Here is a 6,000-nt window from a genome sequence, read left to right as displayed (position 1 = left end):
ACTTCAAATGGCTACTAAATGGACTGCTGTAAGCTGTGGACTAATCTGTAGGTTATATAAATACATCCATTTCCCCTAGCAGGGTAAAGAGACAGGCTTAATTTGTCAGTAGCTACTTCTCTTCTTATTTTGGCACTGTCCCACGGACGTCTTAAAGGTATATAAAATCTGCATTTTTCCATGATTTTGGAGGGAAGTCAGGTGACTGCAGTGTTTGGAAAGAGAGATACATTGAATTTCTTGCCGGTATACTTGAAGGGCTGATTTGAGATTGAGAGGAGAACACTTCAAGGGAGAAAGGAATTCTTTGTTTTGTTTTTAGCTTGACCCCAAATTTACTCATCCAATTCAGGGTTTCATCCAGAGGTATTTTTTGTGGCTCTAGGCTAGCCCTACCTCCTCTGACGGTTGAATCTGATACTATAAACCTCTCCCAATTTCACAAGTGAAAAGAATGGTACTCTACTCTGCCGTACAAAAGATGTGCGGACTTCAACTCCCAGAATCTTCAGACCTCAATTCCAGGAATTCTCCGATCAGGAAATCATGAGGGAATACCATGTCCATGGACCACGGATGGTGCTCCATCACTGGAGGTTTTTAAGAAGAGATTGGACAGCCATTTGTCTGAAGTGGTGTAGGGTCTCCTGCCTGAGCAAGGGGGTTGGACTAGAAGACCTCTAAGGTCCCTTCCAACTCTTTGTTATTCTGAACCAGATTAAAACTTTTCTCCCACTTGAGTTTTTCCAACCATCAGCAGAAATCAAAAGATGGGAGTCGCTTGCTGCCATCTAGTGGCCAGAATCCAAATTGCGTCCAATGTGGTGTCAAAAGATTTGTCCCGAAGGTGCTTATTCAGGAGGCAACAGGACTTTCTTGTTTTTTTTTCTTTTGAAGACATTTCACTTTTCACCCAAGAAGCTTTTTGTTTTTGTTTTTATTGGATTTATATGCCGCTCTTCTCCCAAAGGACTCAGGGTGGCGTACAACATTAAAAAACACACATCCCAAAAGAAATTAAATACATATCCAAAAAAAAAAACCCAAATTTATAAGACAATACATTTAAAAATGAGTTAAAATTAACAGGCCAGGCCGGCTTGCTGGAAAAGCCAACTTTTTAGGGCGCATCGGAAGGACTGGAGGTCAGGGATTATGCGAAGCTCCGGGGGCAGCTCATTCCAGAGGGAAGGCGCTCCCACAGAGAAGGCTCTCCCCCCGGGGGTCACCAGCCGACACTGTCTGGCCGACAGCACCCTGAAGAGGCCAACTCTGTGGGATGGTACTGGATGGTGGGAGGCTACTGGTGGCAGTAGGTGGTCTCGCAGGTACCCTGGGCCTAAGCCATGGAGCGCTTTAAAGGTCATAATCAATACCTTGAATCGCACCCGGAAAACAACCGGCAACCAGTGCAGGGCGCCTAAAAGGGGTATAACATGGGAGCACCTAGGTACCCCCATGACAACCCGCGCGGCCGCATTCTGGACCAGCTGAAGCCTCCGGGTGCTCTTCAAGGGCAGCCCCATGTAGAGAGTGTTGCAGTAGTCCAGGCAAGAAAGGAGGGCAACTCTTGGAACCTTCACAGTTGGAGCTGGAGCAGGGGTGTCAAACTCACATCGTCATTTGTCATATGATATATCAGGATTTTTTCTCCCTTCGCTAAACCAGCATGGGCGTGGCCAGCGCATGACATATCCGGCCCGCATGCCACGAGTTTAACAACCCTGAGCTAGAGGGGGGGGGGAAAACACAGGTTAACTGTAAGTAACTTCCCAAAGATGGTTAGTTGTGATCAGACACATTTGCAGAGGAAAAACAAAATCGGAACACACTATTATGAATCCCGGGAGGAAACATTAGAGATATTTGGTATATTTGGAAGGGGAAATCCGAATTTGGCACAACATTTAAATTATTTCACCAGAGTAATCAAAAGTAGCAAAGCACCCGAAGTATTCAAAAGGTATACTGCCAGAAATGTCTCCTCGCAAGAGCTGGCTGAATTCAGTCAAAGAAGATGATAGGCCAGAAACAGTGAAAGTTGATGCCCAAAGGAGAGATGGATTAGAACATTCCAAGTTACTTCTGCAGGCTCTTACTGTTGGGTCATCGTTAAAGAATGCAACCAAAATCCATCAGAATAAAAGCAAGGAATAAAACAGACAGCAAACTCAGCAACCACAGGTGGGCCTGAATCTTGGGTCAAAGGAAATCAATAGGACTTCCCAAAACTTTTTTCAAGCCAAGAATCCTAACTCACCTTTTAGTGGCTCAGGAAATCTGGACATTCCCCAACACAGGTAAAAGAAGTCGACAAGGCTAGGACAGAAACTAAATGTGTTTTAATTTAGAAGTCATTAAATACATATAATTAGATTACTTTACCCCTTCTATTACACCCACACACAAAATTACAGTCCCGTAACCGTATCCGGAGAAGCCCCTCCAAATACTTTAGAGAGGTGGGATTAGCCGAGGGATTGTAGACCATACTCCCCAATGTCATTGTAACATAAAAAAGAAGGTATAGAGGTGCCTCTGTATCCATTCCAGGTTCCAAAAGCAGGGGTGAGATTCAGCCAGTTCGCACCGATTCAGGTGAAGCGGTAGTTCCGGTAAGCAGTTCGCCCCGCCACTCGCTCTTTCCTGTCCTGTATTTCCCTGTTTTTTAGCTCAGCTGATCATGTCAGCTGTTTTACTCACTGACATAGAAGTTAAGCTTTTAAGCTTAAAATGGGCGGCAAAATGCACATTAGGAGCATGCATCTGCAAAACACGCACCGAGCCGGTTGTTAAACAGGTTGCATCCCACCACTGTCCAAAAGCTTTCCCCAGTTCTGAAGAAACATCCCTATAAATCCGTGTTTCTTACTCTTGGCCCCTTTAAGGCATGTGGACTTCAACTCCCAGAATTCTACAGCCAGAGTTAAAATCCACACATCCTCCAAGTTGCCAAGCTTGAGAAACACTGCTCTAAATTCCTAACCGAAGGACAAAAACGTAGAAAGGAAAGCAAAGAAATTGGTCGTAGAATCATGAGAGCGAAAGACTGGCGGGAAGGGGAACTGGAAAAACAGCAGTTACTTTCGATAAGGAGTCTATCAGTAGCTTATCACTTGAGTGGAACCTCAATTCCAGCTGCTATGAGGGCTTTTTACAGACTAGGTTCATTTAACCCAGTTAGCCACTAGTCTTGTCCTAGTTATTTGATCTGTCCCTACAAATCATTTCCATCAGCCCAAATCCCTCTAACCAAGGGGTGGGATTCAGCCGGATCGGACCGCTTTCCTGGTCTAGATTTCCATTTTTTACCTCAGCTGATTTGCACATTTGTTTGTTTGTTTTATTGGATTTATATGCCGCCCTTCTCCCAAAGGACTCAGGGCAGCGTACAGCATTAAAAAACACATATTACAAAAGTTAAAAGGAAATTAGAAACAATCCAAAAAACAAACCCAATTAATATAACACTAACATTTTAAAAATTAGATAAAATTAACAGGCCAGGCCGGCTTGCTGGAAAACCAACTTTTTAGGGCGCGTTGGAAGGACCGGAGGTTGGGGATTATGCAAAGCTCCGGGGGCAGCTCATTCCAGAGGGAAGGCGCTCCCACAGAGAAGGCTCTCCCCCTGGCCGTCACCAGCCGACACTGTCTGGCCGATGGCACCCTGAGGAGGCCGACTCTGTGGGATCGCACTGGACGGTGGGAGGCTACTGGTGGCAGTAGGTGGTCTCGCAGGTACCCTGGGCCTAAGCCATGGAGCGCTTTAAAGGTCATAATTAGTACCTTGAATCGCACCCGGAAAACAACCGCCAACCAGTGCAGGCCGCCTAAAAGGGGTGCAACATGGGAGCACCTAGGTACCCTCATGATAATCCACACGGCCGCATTCTGGACCAGCTGAAGCCTCCGGGTGCTCTTCAAGGGCAGCCCCATGTAGGGAGCGTTGCAATAGTCCAGGCGGCACAGCAGATTGCCATGCGTCAGCTACTTTACTCACAGGCGCTGACGTAAAAGTTTTGAAGCTTTAAAAGGTCAGGTTTTTTTTAATGCTGCGCGCATGTGTGAAGTGCGCGCTCACCAAACCAGTTGTTCAACCGGTTGCATCCCACCACTGCTCTAACCTGGATATAAACTAGCTCCACGCACTCCCTCCAATCATGCCCAAGACCCACAAATGCTAGTTTTATGCAAAGCAAGCAGCTTCAGAGTTACCATCAATATTTGGGAGTTTCTTTCATGCTGCCAGATCTTGACGGGAGGAGGGGGAGCTGCTCCTAAGGGAGTGCCTAATACTGTTAGCCGCTCTGCAGCTCTGAAGGATGGATGGGAAGGTTTGGTTCACCAGTTAACTATCTTCGGATCGGCGGTCCCCAACTTTTCCGGCTTGGTGGCCAGGTGCTGAAGGGGGGGAGGGAGAGAGGGTTGTTTCATGCAAGTGGAAGCCACAGGTTCACTCAGCTGCATTTGTGGGAGCGAATGAATGTTTGTGCAAGAGTAAAAGCACCCGCCACTTACGCAAGTGGAGTTTTGTGCTTGTCTGTGGTGCAGCTGTGGGTATACCCATGCTCGCTGTCATACAGTCACTCACGCACTGGTGACGTCTCGCCTGGACTACTGTAACGCTCTCTACATGGGGCTTCCCTTGGGACGCGCCCGAAGACTGCAGCTAGTCCAGAATGCAGCCGCGCGGGTAGTGATGGGGAGTACTAGGTACTCCCACGTAACACCTCTCCTGTGCGAGCTGCACTGGCTACCTGTGGTCTTTCGGGTGCGTTTCAAGGTTCTGATCACCATTTTTAAAGCGCTCCATGGCATAGGGCCTAGTTACCTGCGGGATCGCATCCTCCCACATACATCCCTGCGGCCAATCCGCTCTCACAGGGAGGGCCTTCTCCTGGTGCCGTCCACGAGGCAATGCCAACGGGCGACACCGAGGAGTAGGGCCTTCTCTGTGATGGGCCCAACCCTCTGGAACGACCTCCCCCCCGACATTAGAACCACTACTGACCTCCGCTCCTTCCGACAGAAACTGAAGACACACCTGTTCCGACTGGCTGGTTTGGCATAATTTATAACGTCTACCTCCTGGCATACACATTCTTACTGGTTTTTAGAGGGATAGTGTTTTAAATTTAATCTGATATTTTAAACTTTTGTATTGACTTATTTATTAGCAGTACAGTTTGGCATATTTTATCCTCCTCATATACATGTATTTCTGTAGTTATTTCTATGTTTTAATCTGTTGCATTTTAATGCGGACTGTACACCGCCCCGAGTCCCTTTCGGGAGAGGGGGCGGTATATAAACGCTAATAATAATAATAATAATAATACAGCCCGTTTCTGAACGGGCCAAGGCTCAGTAGTGGGCTGCAGCCCAGGGGTTGGGGAGTCCTGTTTTAGATGACCGCGATGTAACTTTTAAAAAGAGACCGGACAGCCAGTTCTCTGTAGTGGTATAAGGTCTCCCGCTTCAGCAGATGGGTGGACTAGAAGATCTCCATGGCCCCTTCCAACTTGGTTACTCTGTTACTCTGATTAGGAGAAGACAATTGGGTTCACAATGACCTCCGTAATTCGGGTTTAATGCTGTCCCTTTTTTCTTCCCAAATCAACCTAATACAACACACCTTATCCCAAGGACGTATTTTCCCAATGTTTAGCTGCTAAATAATGAAGAAGCTTTTCAACTTCTTCATTCTAAAACCAATCTTCGTTGTCTGTGCGTGAATCCCCAAAAATCTTCCAGAGCAAAGCCAGTTGCGATGACCAAATCCCCTCGTTTCCCATAATATCAAATGACACGACGACATTTCTGTGGTTTTCAACTTTATTTGGACTCCAACTTGAATGTGTGAGAACGAAGCAGAGTTCACACATGGCTAAGCCTTAATAGGAGTTGGCCTAACTTTGGCTTAAGTGTGAGCCTTCCCGTTGCAGTTCACCCAACGAAACCAGGTTACACTAACTAAATCTAAGAGATACTCTATGCC

This window comes from Natrix helvetica (genome assembly GCF_964273705.1).
Source record: "Natrix helvetica genome assembly, chromosome: 1".
Lineage (NCBI taxonomy): Eukaryota > Metazoa > Chordata > Lepidosauria > Squamata > Natricidae > Natrix > Natrix helvetica.
Note: the sequence above shows the minus strand (reverse complement) of the source record.